General features: G+C 42.1%; 1 protein-coding gene across 1 annotated transcript in view; it reads left to right on the forward strand.

Moving 5' to 3' along the window:
- LOC138261495 (glucagon receptor-like) overlaps positions 1–27,866 on the forward strand; it is a 562,622-nt gene that overhangs the window by 273,649 nt on the left and 261,107 nt on the right. Inside the window, exon 2 of the mRNA XM_069210480.1 lies at positions 1,953–2,024. The gene's annotated coding sequence lies outside the window, so the exon portion shown is untranslated. The remainder of the gene's footprint in view (positions 1–1,952; positions 2,025–27,866) is intronic.

The following is a 27,866-nucleotide window of genomic DNA, read 5'->3' on the forward strand; positions in this document are numbered from 1 at the left end:
AAAAAAGCCTATTTTTTTCCACAGTGTTGCCATTTTTCCCAGAGGTATCCAATTTTTCCTGTTTCTGCGGTCTGAACCTACTTCCAGTTTGTGGGGGAAAATATTGTGAAACTCATGGGTGACCTAGGAAAGCACATTATTGAAAGATAGATACAATTCAGAATGCAGCAAGGGTCATTCATATGTGCTGATCCCCCAAGGTTTTCCCAAAGAAACTAACTGTTGAAGTAAAGAACTATTGAAATGAGTGAGAAATAAAGACCTATCTCTGACATTTTCCTCTGTAACTTTTTTGTCACAATGTCTGCATTACAAAAGCAATATACCATTACATCCGCTAGACTCTTCAGGTTGAGAGGATACATGAAGTTTGTAGGTTGTCTAAGAACCCAAGATACCCAGAGTCAAAAACCGAGCTGCATGGTGCAATTGTTTTTCATTATGTACAGAGTATATTACAATTTATTTGGTTAAATATGTAGAGTGAAAAATGAGTATCAAGGAAACCTATGTATATCTGAAATGGGTACAAGATGTGGAGGTAAGGCACACAGGTTATTTGTACATCTCAGAATTTGTGGGAACCCGTTTTAACATGGGATTTAGAGGGTGTTATGTCAAAATGTCTATTTTCTCACACACTGGCTTTCATTTGGAAGGCCACACGCAACGAAATCCAATTGGAAATAACAAACATTCTGCTATTCTGTGGTCCCATCGGTCTTGCGATTAAAATGGTACCTCACTTGTGTGGGTTGTCCTAGTCCCCGCCACAAAAAAATGGCCCAAAATGCAACATGGATAAGCCACATTGTTCCACTCAATACTGACCTGTTTTGTCGCAAAGTGGGTAGCTGTGGATTTTGGGCCCTAGCTCAGCCGGCACATAGGGAAACCTAGAAAGCTTGCACATTTTTGAAAACTAGATACCCGGGGGAATTCAGGGTGGGGTGACTTGCGTGGCTCTCACTGAGTTTTTTACCCAGGATCCCTTGCAAATCTCAAACTTTGACAAAAGCACATTTTCCTCACATGTATTTGATGGAAAGTTCTTGAAACTGTAAGGAGCTGCAAACTTACTTCCATCTAGCATTACCCCAAGTCTCTTGATTAAAATGGTATCTCACTTGCGTAGGTAGGAGTGGTGCCTGCAACATAAAACCACCCAAAACTCAGCATGAGTACAGCACATTTATCAGCTCAAAAGTGACCCCTGTCTTACAAAGCAGGTAGCTATTGTCTTCGGGCCCTAGCTCAGCCGGCACCTAGGTAAACCTAGCAAACTTGCACATTTTTTAAAACTAGACACCTGACTTGTGTGCCTCTCACTATGGCACCCTGGAGGTTTTCTTACCCAGTGTGGGTAAGAAAACCTTGTGGGATCCACAGAAGACACTCTACCCAGGAATCCTCTAGGTGTATAGTTTTCAAAAATGTCTGCAGTTGGTAGGTTTCAATGAATGTCGGCTGAGCACTGCCCATATCCCACAGCTGCCTTTATCACTAATCTCTCCAGGTAGCGTTTCAGGGCCTTTTGTGTCAAGGTTTCTTGGCCGACCAGCACAAGCAAGGACATTGTTATTGGGAGACTTGTGAGAATGCTAGGTGGTAAGAAAGTTGTGTCTCCCTGCAGATTCCAGACGTTATCCTCACAGACATGTAAGGAAAGTGTGTGTTTTTAGACAAAGTTTGCAGTTTGCTGGACATTTTGGGTAAGAAAGTGTTGTGGGATCCACATGAAGCACACCACCCTGGACTACCCCAAAGTAAGTACAAATGGATACACGAGTACACAAGTTAGGTTTACAGTTTTCACTGTTTATTTATCTTCTCCAAATAATGTTTCTTCTTTTTTATTATATTTCTATTTCTACGTGTCTGTATGTCTGTAGATTGTGTTCTTCCTTTTGTTCTTCCCTGTTCCATATTTTCCATTTGTTTTCCGGTTGCAGGTTGACGCCTCGGGGATCCAGAAGATCGTCCACTGGGAGAGGGAGAGAAAAACAAGAAGCCCATTTTAAAAGGTATGTTTGTCTCTATGGTAGGTATTGCTCTTTCCTCTCTGATTTATTCTTTCTCTTTTTCTGTCTTTTTTCTTGTGTTTTCCTGTCCCCTCTTCTTCCGTGATTCTGTTAGTTTTGTAGGTGAATCTACACTATTGGCTCTACCACTCTATCTTTCTGACCTTTTAGATACCTTCTTTTTGTTTAGTATCCTATCTTTCTCTTAAAATTAGTATCCCATTTCCTTTCACACAGTGCCTTTTCAATAGTTTTTCCTTTCACCCAGTGATTTTTCATAGTTTTCTTTTAATAAATACAAAAATTAGTGCCCCCCACTTTTGTGCCTTTTGTTGGTCTTCACTTCCTCAGCTCGTGGCACGTACCTGGAGGGGTCACGTTCCACCTGGAACAAGGCCGGCTCCTTCGCGTGGTCTCCCTCTCAGCCTTCTGGATGCGAGCTCCACTTTGATGTTCCCTGCTGTCCGAACACAATTTCCTCCATTCTCGCCATCTTTCTCCAGCTGCCTTCGTCCTCCTCGTTCATGTTTCCGTCCTCCTCCTTGTTCGCGTCTCCAATCTCCTCCTCGTTTCCGACCTCATCCTCCTCCTTTTTGTTTCCCTGCCGACATCCTTTTTCTTCCTCTCTGCGTCTTCCTGCTTGTTGTGGCTCCACATCCTGTGCCGTGGAGCTGGCGTGAAATAGAGGTTTGACCTCCACGCCTGCACGCTGAGCAGTACCCCAGGGTACGTCCAGTCCGGCCCGGATCCCTGCACCCCGTTACACTGGGGACCCAGTTTTCAGAACTGTCTGAGTGTGGTAGGTTTTCCCATGTGGCAGCCTACCTAAGCCCAACAAGAGCAGCCATTCACCATAGTTAGTGGGACAATATTGGGAGCTAGCCACACTCTCCTGGCCCATATGCAAAAACAGCACCCCAAGAATTAAAATCTTCTTTCATTTTCCATTGGAATGGGATATTTTAGTGAACAACAGAGCAGAAAGACTGTTAAAACTTTTGGGGTGCAGGTGGAGCATATATTAGGGTGGGCTAGAACTACCCCATTATTTTATGTAAAAAATATATTCCTGCCATAGAGTGGGCTTTCTGGTCCACAGGGCCAAATTGGGGCAAAACTCTTGTTTGCCCAGGAGGCGGGGGGGGTGGCAAAAAGATTGGTTGGTTCCTTTTTTAGAGGGTGTGTGTGGCCCATGCACGGGTGCAACTCCTGAACCACTTTCTTTTGCCCCAAAGGCAAAATTCATGTTGTCAGGGTGTTAGGTGGATTTTCTACCCTGGAATAGGGGGGGGGGGGGCAGCGTACATATTTGGGACAATCTCTCCAATTGAGACAAAACTAGGACTTGCCCCTCGAGGGGGAGAAAGATACTATTGCTCCTTCTTTGGAGGGAGTATGGCAGGATGTCAGGGCAGGATGCACCCTACTTTTGTTTCCCCTTTGTTTTGAAATGCTGACTGTTTAGTGGGCAATCTTCCCTTGGGGGGCAGATTGGGGGTGAATACCCTTTTTCATCCCCCTGGGTGGCAAATAGACTGGGCTGCTGGGTGGGGGAGAGCATGAGCCCATGCCAGGGGGTTACCTCCTGCACAAAAATGCAGAAGAAATGTAGTCTCTGGTGTTTAGTGGGCTTTCTGCCTCTAGAGGGCAAATTGGGGTATTTGTTCCAATCTGTCCCCAAGCAGGGCAGAAAGACTGTCTGGCCCACAGTGTGCAGAACCCACTGCTATGTTTTTGTTTCCATTGTGTCTAGTAGGCTTACTGGTACCTGGGAGTATTCTACCATAATCAACCCTCCCTGCCCTCCTGGGAAGTGTAGAAAGACTGTCACCATATATTTTTAGGAGTGGGGGCATGGTCCTGCCCATTGTGAGCAGCCCTCGCTCCGATATTTATTTTTTTATTAACCCTGGTGTCAAGTGGGCTTTGTGCCTCCCCAGGGGGCAGATCGGTGATAATTACCCCCATCTGCCACCTGGGGGGGCAAAGAGACTGAAAAAATACATTTCCTGGTGTCTGGCGGGCTTTGTGCCCCCTCCCTCGATGTGAAAAATGTTGGTGAGAATCATGATGGCAACTGCATAGGCTTTCCAGTGGCCACTCTCCTCCGCAGCTCCCAGTGCTAGCGTGACGCGGTTGATCTACATGTATGGCAAAGGAGGCTCAAGTTATTATGGTGTCTTACCCTCTGGTATGGGGCAGAACTGGACATACCCGCAGCTCTTGGTCTTCATCCGCAATGGCAGTGATGGCGAAGAGGAGATCCAGCAGCTGGCTGTGACTGTAACACCTCGAACTGCCCTTCAAACTGCCTTCCAGCTGACGAGAGGTCAGTGCTCCACCTTCTATGAGGAAAAACCAGGAAGTCTAAAGTGGTGTAGGGTGCATCGGTGTACTGGCGCTCTCTCTGAATATGCCACCAAAGGGAATCCGAGCAGTAAGGTACCGAGTGGAGGTGGCAACCCTACAGCAGCAGCGTAAGGTGGGTCAGCAGCACGCAAACCAGGACTGCAATAGTGGTTCTCTTGGAGACATGAAGGAAGGGCGCCAACTTGAGGTCATGGGTGCCATTTGAAGAAATCAATTATACCAAGCAATCTCTTGCCATGGGTCTGAGAAGAAGTAAGCCCCAGCCATCTATTGCTGGGATTTTTAGTACAGCTCCCGCCCCAGCTATGGAGTCTATTAATGTGGCCCCGCCTGAAGACTGAGCAGCTGTATGCAAGACAGTGTGGGCCAGTGCAGGCTAGCTGCATCCTGGTGTGGCTGATTCTGTAACTAATTCTGTAGATAACTCTTGATTTACACCCAGTTGCATAAACAAGCCCCTTTCACATCATGACCCTGTTACTAAGAGGCTGTCATCTGGCACGCTGCAAGATCCCAACAAGGTGCGTACACTTGGACCAAGGGCCAGCTGCTTTAATGAGCCTCAGGGCAAAACTTAGCCCAATTACTCTCCTGCATGAGCAAAATACGGCGGCTGCAGCTGCAGGTCAGATGAAGAGAATAACAAAGGAAACATCCGATCCCAGGTGATTCAGGACACTAAAGTATTTGAAAGGGAACATGGAGGGCTGACCCCTCAGGTGTCAGGCATAAATTCTTTTCACTTACAGAGGAGTCTGAAATCTCTGATGCTGCCTTAAGCGATGTCCTCAGCTCGCGGCCATCCGTCTCACGGCTTAGCTCTAATAGTCTATCCGAAGAGCTGGTGAGGGGGTCTCCTGAAGGGCCAGAGTGGACTGTCAAGTGGGTCAAGGGAAAGAAGAAGGTTAAGAATCAGTCAAGTACCAAGGGCGAAATGAAAGGTACATTTCCCTCGGGCTCCCTGAAATGGGACTATTCAGCTACATAGCAGGTGGATGCGGAATGCCAAGGGCAACTGACTACATTACAGCCACCAGAGGTCAGGCAGATGGGCCCACACTTTCCCTCGGACAAGCTTTCCTTGAGTCTTATTTATAACTCAATTAAGCAACTGCAGGACGAAACATGTAACGGAGAGTCAAAGAGCATGAGTTGGAACAAAGCAACTACAAGGGATGATCCACAACGTCAATACGATATGCTCTGAGATTGGAGAATGGATCTCCGTCACCGAAGACAGAACAGCTGCTATGGAGATCAATCTGGAAGCACTCATGGGGAAAACAGAGGCTCATGAAACCCAGCTCTCAGATGTCTTGTGGAAGTTGGAAGACTGAAAATAGGCAGAGCCAGAGACCTTGAGATTTCTGGGGATTGTGGAGGGGGCCGAGGGCAATGACATTCGGGCCTATATGATGTCCTCCTGGAACTCGGACTTAGAGGCCCAGTGGGTACACTGATTCCCCCGATGCTCAGGAGACAAGATGGAACCTCAAATTTAAAACCTAAGGTGATCTTAGTGTACTTTGGTAACTACCTGTTTAGGTAGGTGACTTTTGAAAAAACCTGACCTGATGCAAGGTGCACCTTCGATGGCCAGACTGTTTTTAAAGACTCAACTTTTGCCAGTTCATGATTGAAAAGTGGTTGCGATTAAGGCATCTAATAAAACCATTTTGAAGATGCTGGGGGAGGCTTTGGTAAGTAACCCTGCCTGATTAAAAGTCAATGTCAATGGCACAATTAGGTCTTTGACATCGGAAATTAGGGCTAAAGATTTCTTAAAGGAGATAGGGGCTAGGATCTAATTGAGAGCTCTTTCTTCCTGCTTTCTTCATGGGTGAAGATGGCAATGTTAAATGAATGAACCAATTCCCTCCACAAATAAAGCTTTTTTATGCCACCCTGTAAAATGTGCGCCCTATGTGGCTTTTTTGGTTTCTTCTCTATTTTCTACTTTTTTATCATACATTTCCTTTTCTATTTGGGTCCTTCTTTCAGTCTCTATATTACAAGTTTAAAAGGGGGCACAGTGTTCAGTTTTGCCAATTGTAAAATTGTTGGCTGCACTGCTAGTGGTGTTTGGAAACGGGCCATGGAGTGGTTATGGTGGGCCTGACTACTTATGAAGTTTGTGTGGGGAATGGAGGTTGGAGGCGTGGGCTGTAGGGACAGGGGTAGAGGGTCTGGGGTTCTAGGGAGCAGGGTAGGGGTTGGGGTTGGGAGAGGCACGGGGTGGGTGGGGTTGGGGCCACAGGGATTTTGGGGGGTATTGCACAAGAGGAGCCAACTATTTTTTCGTATATGGATGAAATAAAGTACTTTTTTTGCTCTTACTTTTTTAGGAAGAGGAGTTTGGGCAAGGGTCAATGGTTTGTTCTTCTGCTATCACCTGTATGTCATGATTAGGTATAGCAAATGTTAACATCTGTGGTCTGAACAACGGTAACAATAGATGAAAAGTAGCCCTTGACTTAAAGTTCTTGTGAGCACATATTCTCATTTAAGGTGCCAGTTTACTTGATTCCCTCGGGTTCTCATTGGTGGTGGGAACATCTCAAGCTGTGACAGCTCGGGGTGTAGCTATCTTGGCTCAACACCAGTTCTCCTGCTCTAAGCACAGCCTAGCACACAGACACAGTCAGTGGCTTATCACTGAATTCAATAATTCTGGGTGGTCATTTACGCTACGTTCTGTCTATGGATCGATACTTGATGACAAATCAAATTTTGATTGGTTGACGGGTAAGCTGACACAGTGGCCGAATCCAATCATAATTGCTGGAAACCTTAATATCAACATGGCAGGGGGACATTGGAGTCCACAGCTTGTGTATATGAAGTCTGTAAACCTAAAGTCTTCAGATCACTGGTTCAGTTGGTAACTGACAACGGATTGATCAGCACTTGGCATAAGATCTGTTCGCCCGATCCCAGCTATCCGTACTTCTCAGCGCCGCATAAGAATCATGTCCAACCCAACTACTTTATGATCACCAGCTGCTTGCTCCAAGAATATCATATTGAGAAATTTCCAAGGGTTATGTCCGATCATAACCCCTTAGTATTTGAGTTCTCCTTAGGGGCCTTAGAACTGCCACCATTTAACTGGATGTTCGATAGAGCATTATTATTGAATGCAGAATATATCCACCACATGAATAAATGGATTCCAGAATTTTTCAAGAACAATGAAGGAAGTGCATAGCCATTGGTGGTTTGGGATGCATTAAATGCTGATGTTAGGGGGGAGACAATCAGGATTAGTTGTATTAAGCAGAAAAACCCCAATCCCAGGACTAGCGGGTTAAGGAATAGTAGAAGGAATTAGAAAGAGCTGAGACTCAGCTAATCTTTGCAAAGTCAGACAGGGATTTAGAAGACGCACAGGTAATGGTCGCTGTGGCTAAAGCAGCTGTTTGTGATATTTCTTCACATCAAGCTGCAGAACATTTTTGGGCATGGAGAAATGAGTGCCAGAGTATAACTAACAAGGCGGCACTTATGCAAGCGAGAGTGAATATGCAGGAGTACTATTATGAGGACAGCTACACAAAAAAATGTAGTCTATTTGCAAAAGATGTATGAGGAGAGCGAGTATGTAGTATGTTTTTTAGCTTGGCAGACGCATGGGCGCAGACACAGAATAAGATCGCCGCCATACTCGAAAATGAATGTAAAGTCAGGCTGTACGAGCCCGCCCAGGTTCAGGAGAGATTCCTCAGGCACTCAAACACAATCTTTATTAGCCACAGTAACTTTAGAAGAAATCGAGGGGTCGTAAAGTCATCACCAAACGGGAAAGCATGTTGAAAAGACAAGCTTCCAGTTGAATTATTCAAGAATTTAGAATAATTTTTTAACCCGGAACTGGTTAGACGTGGCAATTATATATTGGAAAGGGGTGACCTCTCGGCCTTTTTTTCGCACCGCGGTTGTGGTGAGTTTAAAAAAAAGATACAAATAAAGAGGATATCAATTCACACAGACCTATCAGTCTGTTAAATACAGCTTACAAAATTATAGCGAACGTGCTGGCTAATCAGATGAGTAAAATGTTGGGTTTTCTCATACATCCGAATCAGTGGGGATTTATTCCTGGGAGACAACTTTGTTTAGCACAAATTTTCTAATCCAGGCTCTGGATTACTTCTCACAGCCCCAGACTCTGGTTTATATCTATTTATTAGAGGAGGAAAAACCATTTGATTTAGTGTCAAGGGATAGTCCCCTTTCCATCTTCCATGAGTTCAGGTTCCCGGAGCAACTTATTCAGACCATATCACATTTGTATGAAGGTGCTATAGTGCAAATTGCTCTCAATTCAGTTAATTCTGGGAACTGCACGATTTTAAGAGGTACACAACAGGTATGCCCTCTGTTGACGATTCTTTTTGTATTATTTATTGAGCACTTAGCCATAGCTACAGGTACAAGCAAAGTAATTAAACCCCCAATAAAGGGAATGACCCCTATTAAATTATATGTAGACAACATAGCTCTATTCCTAAAACCGTAAAAGGCAATTTTAGACCAGGCTTTCAAAATATTTCAGGACTTCATAGAAATGGTTGGGTATAAAATAAATAGGTATGAAAACTGAAATGTTGTTATGTAACTGTACACAAAACTCTTTGCCAATAGGGTTCCACCCATTTTGCCCTAAAATATATTTAGGTATATAAGTGTCTGAAAATATAAAGGATTTATTTTCCCTGAACTATGTGCCTCTCATTCGCATGATAAAAGCACTGTTCTCCCTCTGGACCGACCTGCGATTCTCAATAATGGGACCAGTAGCATTGATCAAAATGTCAGCTCTTCCCTTATGCATTTTTTTTCTGAAGTTCCATGTGCTCTTCAGATGAAGTTTTTTAAGGGAGCTGAAGGTTTATTTTCGACTTTTATTTCGGCAAATAAAACACTGAGGCTCGCTATTGAGGAGCTCTGTAAAGCCCCGAAAGAGAGGGCTCTGGCTTTGCCAGATCTCAGATTATATATCATTTTGCTTATTTTGCACACTGCTTTAATAGGGTTTTTTCTAAGGTAATAGCTCATGGTAAGACAAGCATAGATAAGGGATAGCCTAGAATTTGTCTAACATTGGATAGAGACCACTACTCGCAGATCTAGCAGCTCCTGGGTCGTCATCTTGAGGGGCCAGAAGGCAAATTTACTGTATGTAAAAGCACAAGATAAATGGTAGTCTAAGGAAGGTCTTGCAGTCTCAGAGGATACATGGAATAAGGTAGACAGGTTTAACTTCTCTTTGTTAAAAGGTGCTAATCTTCGTAGAATGCAGTTTTATGGAAAGTGGTTATGCTACAGAACTCCAACATTCTTACACAAAATTAACCCTCAGATTCCTGATAGATACTACAGATGTGTCGTAGAGAGCGGGTCCAATTAGAGTCATATTTTGTGGAGATGTACACGCATCGCCTCTTTCTGGACCGAAATCGAGCTGCACTGTTGCCGCACTCTAACCTCAAATTGTGACATTGATAATTACAATGCTGTTCCTGGATATTTTCCACGTGTAAATGTTTTCTCTTGGATGAAAAAAAGACTATTTATATATGCTTTGACAGCCTATCCTTTATTCTGAAAAACTGGTGATCCGATTTAATTCCTAAGTATGCACAATATTGTTTAAAATGCAGAAAATCAAAGAATCGGAATATCAATATGCACTCAGATCCAGGTCTTTTAAGAAGTTTTGCTGTCTGTGGGAAACCTTTGGTTAATGGGAATGTAACATGCTTCAGAGTTTGAAAAGGGTCGACAATAGATAAAGTGGTGCCTTCAATATTGGATTTGTGAAAAGATCGTGTTTTGGGATAGTATATGTATACATAGGATATGTATCCTCGTCTTCCAAGCTATATGTATGGTGATATGCGAAAAAGGTGTTAAATTTGTCTTTTGTTTTTTTTGCATTAACATGTGTTATTGTAAATATTGTATGAAATCTCCCAATAAAATAAGAATAAGTGCTATGAGTACAGCGAGGAGGTAGGGCAACTATTAGCGATTTGCTCCAGGCAGAAGAAGACATAGCGGGAGTTTGATGAAATTAAGGATGTGCAGTAGGTTGGTCATGATCAAGCTTGAATCAGGAAGGTCTTTCGAGAATATTACGAGAAGCTATACAACAATGAACATGATGAACTAGGCAACAGGGATAGATGGCAATTTATAAATGTGTCTCCCTTGAGTAGAATAGCTGCAGAAAACAGCATGTTTGTGGACACTCCTATATCAGTGTAGGAAATAGAAATTGCCCTAAGTGAGTTGGCTACAGGGAAAGCAGCTGGCAAAGATAAAATTCCTCTGATGTTTTACAAAACCTTTTTTCCCCTACTCAGGAGAATCAAAGCTGAGCTGTTTCTCTTGGTACAATGCAAACATCTTGCTCCAGAGTCATGATCCATGGCGAATACTGTAGTCTTCCTCCAAAAGGGTAAACTGCCCACGGAGCTGGGGTCATATCGGTCCATCACGTCAATTAACAGTAATGCAAAACTTTACTCGAAAGTTCTGGCTTTGTGGCTTAGTCAAATCATAGGTAAACTGGTCTCACCCCGGTAACATGGGTTTATACCTGGGTGAGGGACTACAGATCATACTTGCCAGGTCATTATGCTGTTCGATCTAGTGAGAGTTACAGGAGACCATATTGCACATATTTTATTGGACACCAAGAAGGCGTTTGATAAGGAATATTCAAAGCTTTTTATGAGCGATAATGAGAAGATATGGGCTTGGGTATTATTAATGCAGTAAAATCCATATATCATAAACCCACCAAAAGGGTTCAGATTATGGGGGGACAATCTGGTTTGATACATATTCAGAGGGGCACTAGACAAGGATGCCTATGCTATGCGCTATTATTTGCTTTATATACTGATTCCATGCTCAGGATGCTGGAACCCAACTACCTTATAAAACCAGCATGTTCACAGGGATGGGAAACTAAAGTTCTTGCATATGCCAACAATGTCACTGTTGTCACCAGGGGAACCTGGCTCAGCATTAGAGAAGATTGAGCGAGAAGCAGCAACCTCCGGTAGGGTCTCAGGCTATTCGCTTAAGCAGGTTAAAACCCAAGTTGTGATAAACAAACACCAGCAGTTTCTGGATCCACGTGTAGTGGAAAAGGCAACATACCTGGTTTTCACTGTCTTGGTGGACCTCAATAGGGTCAGAGGTCAATCTGTCTCTGGCTATTTTGAACAATAAATTGGACTTTCAGAGAATAAACAACTTGCATTTTCTATTGTTGGCCACGGTTACATAGTCAAAATGCTATTTCTGCCTAAAACTTTGTAATGCATCAGAGCTAAACCCCCCCTAGAATTTGTTCAAGGGTGGTTTAAAGAATTTGACAGACTAGTGGGAAGATCCTTATGGGCATATAGCAAAGTTAGGAGATCCCTAAAGACCAAAAATAAAGCTTAAAATTTGGGAACACCAACCTCTCTCTTTCCCTGGGCAACTTTAGAAACTTTAGGGATCTCCTAACTTTGCCAAATATCCATAAGAATCTTCCCACCAGTCTGCTGAGGTCTTTAAACCACCCTTGGACCAAGTCTAAGGGGGGAGCTCTCAAGAAATGCAAAGTTTTAGTCAAAAATAGCATACTCCCGGTGATCTTTAAAGATACCTATATAGTGGGCTGGGAAAAGACAAGGGTCAAAATACTGAGGGATTTATTTTCTAATGGAAATATAGCTTCCTTTGAGGAGCTTTGGGTGAGGTGCAAGTTGACTCCCCAGGAGTTCTTTGAATACTTACAAATATGATACTTTGTATTCAGGAAAGCAGAGAGTCCAACTGACTTCTCTGAAACAGACCTTCTGGGTTTTTTAGAGCAGGAGGGTGAAAGTTTGATTTGTCCGATCTATGAGGGCTTAAACTTCCTCTCTAATGATGATTTAGAGAAGCAGCAGGGGAAATTGAGAGAAAGGTTAGGTTTTTCAGACTGTCCTTACTTGAATCCTTGGAACTATCACATACGGTTTTATGCTCGACGGAACTACAAGCCCAACACTATAAAACTATTTTTGATCTCCATTACACCCTTGTCACAAACACTAAGTGGGGAGGTCACACGGGTACATGCTGCCCCCCGCTGCAAAGAAAATGCGGGCAAACTAATGCATATATTCTGTACCTGCCCTACTCCCTAGCCACTCACTATGTGAATCTGGAGGTTTCCCTGTAGATGAGCATTGCTCTGACTCCTCAACTGGTTCTTTTGGGCTTTCATTATAACATGGTCCCAAGGCCAACCCAATGTTTTCTTTTTGCAGCAATGGCAGTTTTCAGACTCTGCATCACTTTGGCGTAGCCGGACTTGAACCCTCCTACACAGCAGCACTGGTTGTCATGATTGTTGGCACTATCTAGTCTAGAAATGGTGGTATATTCCTGTAAGGGCAAGAAAGGGAGGTTAAGGGGAGGATCTGGGCCACTTTCTGGGATCGGGTTGATTCATACCACGGGGTGCAGCACCCTAGTATGTTTATGTGCCATCTGTCCCTACATAGTTCACTCTTTTTGTAATTCCTGAAGAATCGATGGATACGAATATAGAGTTTCGTAAGGCTGGATACGAATAGTGGTTTTGGGGAATCATCTGATTGTGACTGCCTGCTTGCGGGTTTTATTCTTCAGTACCTTGCCCGAGGGAAGCATTGGGAGTGCCTTAGCAATAATGTTATGGTCTGTAATTATTTGAATTGGAATGTATACATTTTATTGTGCTCTTCTTGTGCAAATTATGAAAAGATCTGCAATAAAAACAATTTTTTTTAAAAAGGAAAGGGGAACTTCTCCACTTTCCAAAAATACCTCCCCCAAGAGAATAAGTGCTCAGGCTGAGATATGACCCAGAGCACTCATTCAGTGAAAGTAAAACAAGTCCATTAGCCTTTTTAACTTTCACGTTTACTGTATTGGCATCTGTGCACCCTATGCAGCAATCATCATTACAGTAAAAAAAAAAAAAACACTCAGGCTGCTTGTGAAACTATTCTGAAGCAGCCTGGTCTAAAAATAATATAAAGAACACCCTTTGGTGCAGAGTGCCAAAGGGGCCTTTATATACCTCCCTAGTGTCAGCCAACGGCTGACAAACACACTGGGGAGATAATGCGGGTGTTGACCATTGCCAGCACCCACACATAAGGGGCTAAAATGAATAGCAGCAGAGAATAACTACAGCTGCATTTCCAATAGGTAAGAGAACAATGTCCAATTAAAGTAGACCTATAGTAAGCCAATCCGATAAACAGATAGTCCAATACTAGTATTAACTGTGAAACACCTTCCTTTCTTGAAGGAGCAGATTAGTTAGGAATAATGTAACACTGGAACAATAAATAAGTCAATACAAACAGCTACCAGAAACCGAAAGAATTCTTGAAGAAATTTTATGAAAGCCAGCAATGGCCAAGCAATCTTGATTGATAGTGAGAGCACCAGATCAACAGAAAAAGAGGCATCTGTCTTTTATGGAGAGGGACAAGTTCTCAGGATGCTTCTGAGAGTATGTTAAGATTCAGAAGTGGGTGAGCTGGAAGGCATGAAAATAAAAAAGGAAAGCAGCAGTATGATAACAAGAAGGTACAATGAGGTGAGATAATACACGTCTTTTATAAATTCAGGACATTCTTTCACTGAATAGCCTAAACAAATCTACACTTTATTTTCAAGCACAAAGATTTTATTAAAAATTAAACTTGTTTAAAATGTACTAACGGCAGCATTAGCAGCATGTGGACCTGGTTTCCAAAAGAAGCTGTGAAAAGTAGATATATTGAACCTGCCGGCTGATCTGAGAATGTACGGAAGACTAGCTCTAGCCTAATATCCTTTTAAAGCTTTTGCTCCTCTATGGGAAATGGCCCCGAAAGCACAGGTATCCATTCCTGCAAAGTCCATACCCCTCTAGTCCAATGAACTAAGATCAGCAAAGAAATAGGTTTACATAGTTTACTGAAAGATATTGGGAGCTGAGAAGCAGAAGACATTCTCAAATGTTCTCTCTTTTGAATATAAGCTTTAAGACATTAGTACTCACAAACAATTGCTCAGGAGCCAATAATATGGTCTAGCTTGTGACCAAGAGCTGCAATGATGTCAGGGGTGAGGTGTTTGTGCACAACTGGAATCTGATGGCAGCAATGCACCGATTTCCTTTAAAGTGTTGGCTTTATTAATATATTTTCAAATAAAATGTCTGCAGCAAAACACAGTATTTCTTTACCAGCTCTGCCTCTGTAAGTGCTTTCTTATGTTTGACCAAGTAGCATACGTTGAACAATGTTATTCTATGAGCCTCAGAATCTTTCATCTAACACAGGAAGAGCTTCTTCTGGAAAAAAAGAGATTGCTATAACAATGCTACTTTTGCAGGACGCCGTTATGTCTTCAATGAGAAGTACTCAATGGAATCTACGTGTTTTTTTTTAGAGTGCTGCTTCAAGGTATATATTTTAAGAACATTCACTTTCTCTTTGCAAGGCAAACATAAAGCTTTCTCTTTTGTAAACATGAAAAAAATGTATTCTTCTTCACACATGGCCTGGAACACCCTGTGCTCACTCTATATGTTTCTGGGTCATTTGCAAGACTTAGGGCCTGATCACAACTTTGGCGGTCTTACTGCTGTACTGCAGCGGTCCGAAGAAGACCGATGAGCCAGCGGTCTTCGCACACATATTATGATGTTTCTGTTGTGCTAGTGGTCTCGCTGTGGTGGTGTCCCATCGGTGGTGGACCATTGTGCTAGAAAGCTCACTTTTTGTAGGTCTTATTCAAAGGTGCAAAGACATATCTGTATTTTCACCCAAAGCAAGTCTGAAAATCCACACATATGTATCATACTTATGGAAAACATACCTTGTCCAACAGCACGGTTCCACAGCCCTTGTAAAAGTGAAGAAATGTACGAGTGGCTTACCTTAGGAGCTGAGGCCAACGGTCTGTATTTACTTCAGGAGTAAGTGTATGCAGCAAAGGGAGGACCTTGACAAGGGGCACTGTTGTGGGAAGAGGAGTGGAAACTGGATATAAGGTGATTACTTACCTTATATCTTGCTTGCCCACCAGGTCAAGCATGGAGGTTTTCCCACAAGAGTAGGCTTGGTAGGGAGCCACATCATAATCCTGCCTGCGGGAAAAGGGGTGGACTCCAGTCATCAGCCGCTGTTTCCTGTAACCGCCGTCATTGCAGGAGAAAAAGACCAGCACTGGTGGTGATACACGAGTGGTCTTTCATCAATGAAACCACCAGCATTTAATTTGGCTGGCAGACCGCCGAGTCGGCAGTCAGGGATTCCAACTTCGCCTTGATGGCAGTACCAAGACCGCCAAAATAGTAATCAGGCCCTTAGTCACTGAACTGTGGGCAATTGTGAGGATCTTTAACTGATGTACTACGATGCAATAATGAAAAAAAGACTAGGGGAATCAGAATTTCCATCTCACAATTGATAGACAGACATTGTCTTATGACTGGTGGACCAACAACATCTCATGACAGATGGACTAACATTGCATCACAGATCTTTGCAAGCAACAAATGCTGCAACATGCTTTGTGTTTAAAAATAAAAATGGTGTTTGAAAAGTGAGGCATGCACATTGATTTTAAACATTCAAACATTAACACATATGTTGGCCTTGGCCCATTTCCAGAGAGCGGGAAATTACATTATAAATAGTTATCTGTGCAGTTATGCTTGTAATTTGACAGTTAATAAATCCATAATTTTCACTACCAGACCTCTAAAGTCCTAGGAAATACTTAGGGCAGACTAAAAATGTTAAAGAGATGGCTTCCGAAAAGCGATTGAGTCATGACGATGGAAAGGCATTTACGGTGTCACCTTGACAGTATTATTATGTCGAAGTCAAGGGTACCCTTTTCGATGTTTATTTAAAACTGCGATATATAAAGAAAACAATCGAAAGTGTGTTATAGCCATCTAAACAATTCTGAATGAAAAGTATTTTGAACAGTATTGCCATGCTGAAAAGTATACTAGAGGATATTACAATAAACCTATGAAAAGGTCACTTAAAATATTTAAGAGATGCCTCAGTCATCTCTAAATGATTATTTAAAGCAAGCAGATAGATCATTGTCATGTCATAAATCAGGTGGATATCCAGTCTTCTATTGCAGCTTTATCCTGTAATTGTGCTTCATTTCCTGTGCCCTGAGAGAGATATTGGACTGTATTAATTACCTCACTTTTTGGTCTCCCAGGTCTTTCCACTTTTAATCACCTGCCTAGCTAAACAGCTATTACTACTAAAACTTTTATGAGATGTAAAAGAGATCCCGATTAGAGGCATGGGAGGAAGGAGTCACAGCCAAGCATGGGCCTTGCACAGGGCTTCTTTAGGAGCACTTTCAGCGAAATGGGTGCACATAGGTTGGCCTGAAAGTGTGAATGGAGACCACGGTGGACCCTTACCCTGGTAGTACCCCGTTGATGTTTATTACTTCCATTAAGTCTGTTTCAAAGCACTCACACTTTGTCAGATCGGTGGAGACGAGATAAAGAGAGAGTAGGATTCAGAAATGCCATGATTGGGTGGATGGGATGGAATGCTGAATAATGGACCACAGCACTAGCATGTCACCTTATCCTGTGAAAGGCCACTGCCAAATTAGTATACATATGACCATCGATGTAATAGCTATGCACCACTCCCACTCAATGGCTGTTTATTGATGACTGTGTCAATACTGTGAATTGATGTTAGAAAGTTAACCTTTCTGTTCTACTGTTTGAAAAGTTATACATTTATATTTATTCACTGAAAAAAACAAAGGTGAAAGGGACATTATAGTTAGGAAACAGAATTTTAAAAAACGACAGAGCTATACCTGCCTACCTCAACCACGGCATCACTTTCTACTCCCCCACCAGACCTCTCAGCTCAACAAGCACCAGCCATCGTACCCCGCATACAAAAGACCTAGGCTGGAGTAAGATCCTTTGCCTACCTCGCGGCAAAGAGCTTGAACACCCAGCCCCTGTACGTCAGGCAGTCACCAGTGTTACCTCAATTCAAGAAGGACCTTAAAACCTGACTCAACAATTGAAGTGTAGAGGACAAACTCCCTCATCACCTTGAGACCCTTATGGATGAGTAGTTGGGCTCCATAAATCCTGATTTGATTTGATTTAATTTGATAGAAGACGGTGTTTGTCGCCTGGTGGCTATGGGCATGCTACTGGCCAAATACAGAGTGGCCATGAGATGGGATGTGACCCTCTGCCTACCATAAAAGAATGGCATTCGGATATGATATATTGTAATACCCAGAGAGATGGGTATAATGAATTAACTCCACCACAGAATTGCCCCCAAAACTACTTTGGTCCCTATCAAACATACTTAGGCCCATATTTACTTATATATTATATATTATTATTATATTATTTATTATTGTGTTTTTGTACGTTTGCGCTGCTTTTGCATCAATAAATGATGCAAATGCTGCACTAAAAAAGTATAAATATGGGCTTTAGTTGGGAAGGTGACAGGAGAACCTGAGGGTGAATAAGTGGGCGGCACTCTGTGTGCGCTTTGCATATATCCTTTTCATATTATCTATTACGCTGCATATCTTTATCGCAATGTGATACAGCAATGCATAATGTGGTATTGAGGGGATTAAGATAATTTCCAGATGGAGGCATTGCAATGTGTGTGGCATGTTCCTGAACCCGCAGGTGGGGTATCGTCTACCTTTATCGGTTTGGTGCCCACAAGCGATAGGACATGTAACTGTCGCACTTTTATGTTGTTATATTTGTGAAAATCCTAAATAAAATATTTTAAAAAAAGAAACACATTCATTAATGCTACATGTCTCTGTGCTATCTTGCAAAAACATTGCCTCTGGTCACCCAAAAATATCTGTAATTCAGCAGATAAATGGCAGGGAAACTTACGTTTGCTCCCTCTTGGGGGTAACACTTTTAGATCTACCACCAGGCGGGAGTAAACATGCCTTCCCTGCCTGCTGCATTGAGGGCAGGCATGTCTGCTCCCAGCCAGCAGAAGATTCAAATATGCTCCCGCTGACTGGGAGCAGACTTGTGTTTCTGTGCCTGCACTCCTGTAGACAGAGAAACAGATATTGCACCCATCCAAAGGCAGGTGGTACAATTATTACAGGATCTCAGGTTTATCATCAACGCAGAGAAATCCAGCATGGTGCCATCCCAAATGATCGCGTTCTTAAGTTTTAAGATAGACTCAGTCAAAGCAGTGTTACTTCTTCCGCTAGCCAAACAAGCATGAATCAAGAAAGAGTTGAAGAGAGCCCTTGTCTCTCCGACTATATCATTGAGAACATTGGGAAGACTAGTGGGTCTACTTGCATTCTCAATTCAAGCCATATATCTGGGGCCTCTAAATTTCAGAGCTCTTCAGAGACTGACAATCTTACATCTTCAGAAGGGTCTGCAGTATTCAGAATTGGTCTTGCTTTCAGAAGAAGCCAAGACCAAGATCTTGTGTAGGCTCTCTCACATGGACGCATAGAATGGGAGAGCAATTTTTACCTCAGTCCCGGGTATAGGCCAGCCGGTGGGGCTGGGGAGCACGTTGCGGCTCGGTGGAGACGGAGGTGGTTGGTTCCCGGGAGAGTTGAATTATCACATCGATTGTCTAGAGTTCTTGGTGGGGGGTGATTGTGGTCAGATCACTTTCCCCACGCAAGGTTCATTGTTGTATTCTCCTCCGAATGGACAATGTGTCCACAATCAGGTATGTAAATCGCCTGGGAGGTGCCAGATCTTGCCTGTTGGAGGAGATCGCGAAGGATTTTTTGCATTATTGTCTGCAACACCAAACTTCAGTGATAGCGGAATATATTCCGGGTCATTCCAATATGACAGTGGATTGGAATTCTCATTTCCTTCAGAATTTCAGTGATTAATCTGTAAACTTCTTAGGGGCATTTGTATGGTTAAACCCCCTCAGCTGAAATATTCCTCAATAAGGGATGTTAATGTTGTTCATTTTCATAAAAAATTGCCTTTAATGAGTATCTTTCCCATAAACAACTTACAGCAAAATTCACAATGTTGCTGTGTTTACTTTCCTGTAGACGAGTCTCTGATGTCAGAGCCTTGTATTTAGCGGGTAGAGTATTTACTCCCTTGGGGGTATCTTTTCCCATTACAAGGTGTACAAAAACATAATCATGTTGTATTACATATCTGTCTTTCCCGCACGACAAAAGTGATTCTACTTTTAAGGTGTTTTATCACACACAAATTGTGGGATGTGGTGTAAGAGGTGGTGAATAAACTTTAAACTAGCATAATCCAAAGCCTCCGGTCCTGCCATAGAATATTTTTTTTTCTAGCTAAAGCATCAAGAATTTTAGATTCTGTTAAGGACACAGAGGCGAGAATTATCCCACCCTAGGCAATTATGATATGCATGTCATTTCTTGTGCATATTCTCTATTACGAACAGTTGTTGATTGTTGGTGGAATTACCCGTCCCTATATAAGCATGGATATTAGTTTTTGTTTATCTTCATGAGGGGTGAATACTACTACTTCTTGAAATCAGTCCGGCTGTGATGTTTTGCTAAAGTACAAGAATCCTGGCCTTCCACAGAGGTCGGCAGAAGAGGTTGGCTTAGTTGGTGGATGACAGTTCTCCCAGGATTGGATGGTTCGGAACAGTTGTCTGCAAGTTCTTTTAAAGTTGACTTCCTGTTCTCATGGTTTTATGGCAAACAAAGAGACCAACTTTGTTGTTGGAACCTTTTATAAAATTAAGTGAAGGATCATGATTGGATGACGTTGTGTACTCATGGGATATGTAGTTTAAAGTTTTATTGTTTTTCATTGGCTGCTGTTTTGTCAGTAAAAGAAAGAGAAAGCATAATTATTGCCTCCGTGTCCTTAATAGAATCTAAAACTCTTGATGCGTTAGCTAGAAATTTTTTAACTCTCAGCATGGCAGCCTGGTCGAGCAAATCGCCTGTGCCTAAATTTCTCAGTCTCACACCTTTGCTCGAACTGACAGAGTTCTCTCTCCCTACCTTAGATTCCCACCAGTCTTATATACAAAGTCTGAATAGAACATAGCTTGTCTTATCTCTTTGGATATGCGTCAAATGCGTTGCCTTGATGCACAAACAGGACAAATTTACCATCACACTGTCTAGACATCACCAAAATAGTTTTGACACCTTACAATACATCTTGTCTGTGCATCTTAAACTCATACTAATCTATGCAATTTGCTAATTTATGTTGTGCAAATCCTCATCTTGGAATTTAAGAGAAGACACCATTCCAATTAAATAGATGACCTGTTGTGTATTTCCCCATGCCAACATTCCCCTGATGGCGGAAAGGAATTTATTGACATTTCATCACCTAATCACAGAAATATGTGCCAAAACACTCTTAAAGAAATGGTATATTTGAAGAATGCATGTTTGACATGCAAACCTCTTACATACAAATTGGAGGAAATTTAATAGATCTCGTAACAACTTTACAATTGCATTTGGTCCTGGGGCTTAAAAAGGCTTGTGGAGCAAACTGCACACCACATTCCCCTAAATAATAGAAGAATGAATTATAGAATCCAGTTGTTACCTACATATACATAATCATAACTATAACTACTGAGTGGTGAATATATATATATATATATATATATATATATATATATATATATATATATATATATATATATATATATATATATATATAATTTTGCAATGTATAGTATATGCTGTATATTTGTTTCAATTATACAGTGGATTTGCTGATCCTCTGCAAATTGCAGCAACATTTAAACAAGTGGTTTTGGCCCCAGGCCATCCCCATGGTGTCCAGGTACCCATTACCTACCTCAGTATGTCTTATTTGTGAACCTTTTTGAACCTTGTTCTTTGGTCTCAAGAGCTAAGAAGACTGCTGCCCTATCCTTGTTGATGTGATGCCAGCCATCCAGATCTCTCCATGAGATCTGTTGGCCTGGCAGATCCTCCCAAGGGTAAAATATACAAATGATTTGAGCCTTAACTGCTCAAAAACCACTGAAGAGATTTAAACCAAATCACACACAGCACTCTCTCTTGACCATGATCTAGCTTTATGCCAAATTTGGTATAAATCAATTCAGCCATTTGGGCTGTAGCAGTGTCTAAAGTTTCTATGGAAAAAATGAATAGGAAAAAAAATTTTGGGACTCCCCCTTTTTCCGGTCCGCTTCAAGCATCACCCCCAATACTTTCCAGGAATGAGCTGCGGTGGAAGACTTTATTTTTTTTTAGAAAGGCTCGAGAAGATTCGTCAAATGGCACCAAATATATAAACAAACCAAAAATGCAGTTACTATGAACCAAATGTGTTAATCCGGTTAGATCCACCAAAGTGGGGTCAGTGCTGAGAAACGGGTGCAAGTACCTGTTCCCAAATCCGAAAGTCAGTGTGACATAAAAAGCTTTGATTCCAGCAATTGTTACCAAATTAGTTCATTGCTGACACGTTTCAACCTTAAGGTCTTCCTCACAGCCTGTGTTTTTACGTGCACCATCACCTTTACAAAGATTCACACAAACAATAGCCATCAAAGTGATAGCCCACATGATTGCTCTGTTCACAACCTGAGAACTAAATTAATAACAATTTTATCTGGCAGTTTTATGGTCCAAATCATTAACACAGGGCAGTGATACATATCATAATTGTTTACATGATACAGGGATTGTGCAGAACCTAATCATTCTTTTATTTCTGTCAAAAACACAAGACATCAAGGAAGTCAAGATAATGGAAATGTTGTTCTGCTTTTAACATAAATCATGGCAGAGTGGCCTCTAAATCAAAACATGTACAGAGCATAGAAGACTGGCCAAGAGGGCTTGTTGAAAATACCGTAATGTCACACTTCCGTAAAAAAAAATATGTCTACAGGCACAACAAGTTAAAATAATATAAACAATAAAGATGTCAGTGAAAAAACAATATCATTAATTAAAGCCCCCAATGTTAATTGTTAGGTGCCAACAAAAAAGAGAAAAACCATTCCTCTCCCACCTATAAGCACTTCTATCCTCCAAATCACTATAACTCGTGCTCCCACCATGCACAGTCTTCTGCTAAATAATTTTACTACAAATGTTGCATTGATATTATCAATGATGTTATCAAAGATGTCATGAGTGATTTATTATGTGAGGTAATTAGCAGTGCATGCTGAGGGTGTGAGTTATAGTTGCCTTAGGGCACAATTTATACTTACTTGAGAAAACTCTAACTATGACTGATGAATTTCTATGGTTTGGTACATTTAAAATATGAGCCTAACTATAACGTCCCTGTAACATATGTTTTTTTAAGGGAATTTCTATGTTTTTCTTAATTCTGTTTCCTAAATATAATGTCCCTCAGTAGGGAGTGAATGTCTTCTAAGTGGCAAGTTTTTTACAAAATAAAATATAAAAGAAAAACAATGACAGCAGGTCGATGAATGCTTTTAGGGGTGTTTGTTTGGATCCGCAGATCCACCGTGGAGCACAAGGGGAGCCGTGCTGAGCTCCGCAGTAGACCAGCAGATCAGCACAAAAACCTCCCCAATTGGGCTTCTTTACAGGAAACATGCATGGAAAGTGTTAATAAATAGTGACCATTTAGAAGTGGTATAACAAAAATGTAAGATGAAAAGAAGTCTGAGATTTGCTAAGCACAGCAGTATGTGTCCGAGCACAGTGGGAAGAGCAGCCAGTATTGCTACTTTTCTACTGAGAGTGGAAGAGAATTGCCATATTTCTGACTTGAGGTTTGCACTGGAAAAATATATTAAGAGATATTAACATAAAAGTTGTACAAAAGTGAAGAGACTTTACAGGTATGTGATTTAGGTTGTACTATAAAAAGTATATTTTAAAAACACTAGGAGTGTATATAAGCTGAAAGAATATGTGGCTAGATACTACAGTAAGGGGGAAATTAGAAGGGAGTGTAGAAGTAAACATTAAGTAAAGAAGTAGCGAACAGGAAAATATGAGTAATTGATATACAGAAAATATAGTTGTTTTATTTAAGCCAGTCTGAATGAATGAAAATTAGACATGGCTGCTTGCTTATAGTATGCAATTTAATAGTAAGTGACTGGCACCCAATCACACAGTCATGCCGGCACTCACACGACCAGTTACACTTCCACAAAAGCACTTATGTACCCAGTTGTCATATACACTGATAGTCACTGACACACTCAAATACCCATAAAACCATTCAAACACCCATTTATTTACCTATACACCCAATTACATAGTCATTCACACACCCACACAGGCACAGTCACACCCACTCACACATCTATGCAGCTATTCATGTACTCAGCACTCAATCAGTTACACATGCGCTTACACACCAATACACCCAGTTATACACCCAGTTACACACCCATACAGCTACTCACATACCTATTTACAAAAGCACAGAACTACTCACAAACAAGTCAGACAGAGACACTTACACATCCACTCACCCACCAATATAGCAAGTATGTATTTCCCCCTAACAAAGACACATGCACACACAGTTACATACAGTTACACACCCAAACACCAACTATCACAGCCAGTTACTAATACATACAGCTACTGATATGCACTTTTAGACACCTATGCAGTCACTAACACACCCAGTCACACACCCACACAGTTACTTATACATCCAGTGACACATCTGTAGAGGCACAGATACACATGTATCCACCCAACCACTGACACATCAAGTCACATACCCTTACAGCCACTCATATACTCATTTATACACCCATACTCAGACACGTTCACAGCTATTACACACTAATATAACCACTATGTAGCTACTTATTTGCTTATAGAATGTAATGTAATAGCATGTAAAGTAAAGATAAATGTATTCAATATTTGCTTTTCAGATATTTACTTGTGTTTAAAAAGGAATGGAAGTTGGGACTGTGAGGTGAATAAAATAAGAATTATGCTTGTTGATAGCATCCATAAATTGGTCAACAAATGGCCAGATTGTTTAATGCAACTGATATGGCACATGCTACAATGAGTGACCACGTCTTCCGATTTTGGTGAAACAACAGGGATGGTAATTGTCTGGTCAAGAAGTGCCATCTGAATACTTCTTTATCATACCTCATGACAGTTTTCAGCTCCATGTATTGATTCGAACACATATTAGGGAAAAAGTTATTTTCTCCTGATGGGAGAGACAAATATTTTCAAACATTGGAGGATTTCTTTGGCGATGGTAAGTCTTCTTCTTTGTCCTGCTCTTCCCCTTGTCTTCTATCTTCAACAGAAGACATCTTAACTTTGAAAATCCCTTCTTTTCAAGAAAAGACAGAAAATCGATGAAGCAGTGGTTTTGAATCTGTCTCCAGAGAGGTGTGAAACCCAAATAATTGATTTAGGGTAAAGTTTACAATGTAAATGGGTGATGACTGAGGGCCAGACTTAGGGTTTGGCGGAGGGGCTACTCCATCACAAACGTTTTGAATATCCCATCTACTGTATTATAAGTTCCATTATAGCCTATGGAACTTGTAATACAGCGTATGGGGTATCCCTCATGTTTATGACGGGGTAACTCCTCTGCCAAACTCTAAATCAGGCCTTAGTGTATCCAATGAGAACACTGTAATAGAGGGGAGTGGTGTGCAGTGGAATAGCACAGAGAGGAGTAGTGTAGTGCTGGAACTGCATAGAGTAGAATAGAGTAGAGTAGCACTGAGTGGAGTGGCATGCAGTGGAGTGATGTAGACTGGAGTGGTGTACAGTGGAGTAGGGTAGAGTGAAATAGCATAAAGTGGAGTAGCATCCAATGGACTAGGGTAGAACAGAGTGGTGTAGATTGGAGTGGTTTAGAGTGGGATAACGTATTATGGAGTGGCATACAGTGGAATAGCGTTGAGTGGAGTGGTATACAGTAGAGTGGTATAGACTGGAATAGCGACTAGTGGAGTAGCATACAGTGCAGTGTGTACAGTGAATTACTGGAGTTGCATAGACTGGAATAGGGTACAGTGGAGTGGCATACAGTAGCATACAGTGGAGTGGTGTCCAATGGAATAGGGTAGAATGGAGTGGGGTAGAGTAGAGTAGCATACAGTGGAGTGGCATACAGTGGAATAGCACAGAATGGAGTGGTATACAGTGGAATGGCATAGAGTGGAATAGCATATGCCGGAGTTGGTTTTAGCGGAGTGACATACACTGGAGTGGTGTACACTGAAGAGGCGCAGGGGAGGCTCATTCGCGATGGCGAAAGAGCATCGCCCAGCTGGCTGTGCCAGAAGCAGAAAAATAAACAATAGTTTACTATTGTTTTATTTTTCTACTTCTGGCACAGCCAGCAGTGCAGTGAGGGGCAGGGGTGGGCCTCAGGTGGAGGTAGGTGGGGGAGGGGAGAGTGCACCTAGGTGCGCATGTGTGTTTGGCCAGCCACCTGAGGCCAGCTAAACACACATGCACACTTAGGTTTCTCCAGCCCGGCTGTGTTTAACAACCAGGCTGGAGAAACTGCATAGACTCCAGGGGTGTGTCTGAGCAGCAGTCACTTCCGCTCAGACCAATTCTGGTGCTGCTTTTATGCAAGGTTTTGCATGAAAGCAGCACCAGGATGGCTGGGGAGCCTGTGCTGGTGTCCCAGCAGTGAATGCTGGGACACCAGACGAAGAGGAGCGCGAGGCGGCAGGAGACGGGAGGGACAGAGGCAATTTAAGTGTTTTTTTATTTTTTATTTTACCTTGTCTCAGTGCCAACCACCCGTTTCCCACCCCTCCCCTTCAGTTATGAGGCGGCCGCTGCTGAAGAGACGTATAGTGGAGTTGCATACGGTGGAATAGCGCAGAGTGGAATTGTGGACAGTTCAATAGTGTAGAACGGAGTAGCATAGTGGAGAGCATTGTACAGTGGAGTGGTGTAGAATGTAATAGTATATAGAGGAGTAGCATACACTGGAGTGGCATATATGAGAGTGATATAGACATGTGTGGCAGACAATGGTGTGGAGTAGAGTGTAACAGAATAGAGTGGAGTGGCGTCCAAAAAAAAGCTTACATTGGAGTGGCTTAGAGTGGAATGCCATACTCTAGAGTGGCGTAGATTGGAGTAGCTTACAGTAGAGTGACATACAGTGGAATGGAGTACAGTGGAATGCTGTAGAGTGGAGTGGCATACACCTGAATAGAGTAGAATAGAGAGCCTTACAATATAATGGCATAGAGTGGATTAGCATATAGTGGAGTACCATCCAGTGCAGTGGAGTGACATTGGCTGGAGTGGCATAGCATAGGGGTGCATACAGTGTAAAATCATGAATATATTGGCGTACAGTGGCATTGTGTAGATTGTAATAGCACAGAGTGGAGTGGTGTAAAGTGGAGACTTGTACAGTGAGGAGTTGTTAATAGAGTGCTATAGAGAGAAATAGAGAGTGGCTATAGTGGCATGGCATTTGGATGTATGTGAAATTTATCAGCAATGTAATTTATGGTGTGCAGAGTAACTCAAAACCGTGAATTGCATTGCCTTGTGTTTCTCCAGATTTTCCAATCAATGCAGGGCCACACATGGGGCCTTGCATTGCTTTGTAAATCTGACTAAAGTATTGTGTTGCCCATTCAACACCATGCCTGATGCAAGATTATTGCAATCCATTAATACAGCTAATCCTTAATTTTATTTTGGTCCATGATATACCTGATAACATTGCAGTATACCGTAGTATAAGGCAATAACACGCCAGAATATAATCGGATAATGGTTTTTTTTGAAGAACGAAAAGGCAGCCATATTTTATGTACTACATTTTAGCTGTGTTCAGTGGTAGGGCCTTAGAAATGGGAAAGCAGTAGGTCCCTACTTATTATCACTTTATTAAAGTGGTAATAGGTAGGGAAATGTATTTATATTTTTTTATAAATTTTAAATAAGATTACGGCCCTGTTCTGCAGTGGTTTCACAAACTTCCGCAAAAGTACTGCACTAACAGACATCACTCAATCAATCAATCATAATACTTGTAAATCACGACTAGTCACCCGCTAGGGTCTCAGGGAACAGGGGGGGGGCAGTAAGTGAGAGACCATCGATGATCAGGTGAAGAGCCATGTTTTGAGGTCCTTTCTGAATTGTGATAGAGTGGGAGATCTTCTAAGGTGGATGGGAAGGGAGTTCCAGTTCTTAGCGGCGTGGTGGAAGAAGGATCTTCCTCTGGCTGTGACCTTTCGGACGCATGGGACAACCGCGAGTGCGAGGTCGGTGGAGCAGAGCTGCCTGGTGGGCGTGTAAAAGTGGAGTCTTTGGTTGAGGTATTCTGGTCCGGTGTTGTGGAGGGCTTTGTAGGCGTACTTGAGAATGTAGGCATGCGTGAGAAATACCTTGTATCTTAAA

This window comes from Pleurodeles waltl, chromosome 10, assembly GCF_031143425.1.
Source record: "Pleurodeles waltl isolate 20211129_DDA chromosome 10, aPleWal1.hap1.20221129, whole genome shotgun sequence".
Lineage (NCBI taxonomy): Eukaryota > Metazoa > Chordata > Amphibia > Caudata > Salamandridae > Pleurodeles > Pleurodeles waltl.